Genomic DNA, 287 nt, shown 5'->3' on the forward strand with positions numbered 1-287 from the left:
AAAAAAAAAAAAAAAAAAAAAAAAACAAATTCACACAAGACAAAGATTTAATGAGATTCACACAACGATGAGGTGAGTTATGTCCTCGGGTGAAGAAAAAGATGATTCACTATGTTGGAACAAAAGTTTCGATAGGGATTTTTCTCAAGAACACCCAATCACGGCAAGAAAACTCGCCCAGAAAACTTAACACAAAAAACCCCTAAATCTAACAATACTTTCTCAATAAGACAATAGTACATACATACATACATATATATATATATATATATATGTACTCTTTCAAG

This window comes from Macadamia integrifolia, chromosome 12 (genome assembly GCF_013358625.1).
Source record: "Macadamia integrifolia cultivar HAES 741 chromosome 12, SCU_Mint_v3, whole genome shotgun sequence".
Taxonomy (NCBI): Eukaryota; Viridiplantae; Streptophyta; class Magnoliopsida; order Proteales; family Proteaceae; genus Macadamia; species Macadamia integrifolia.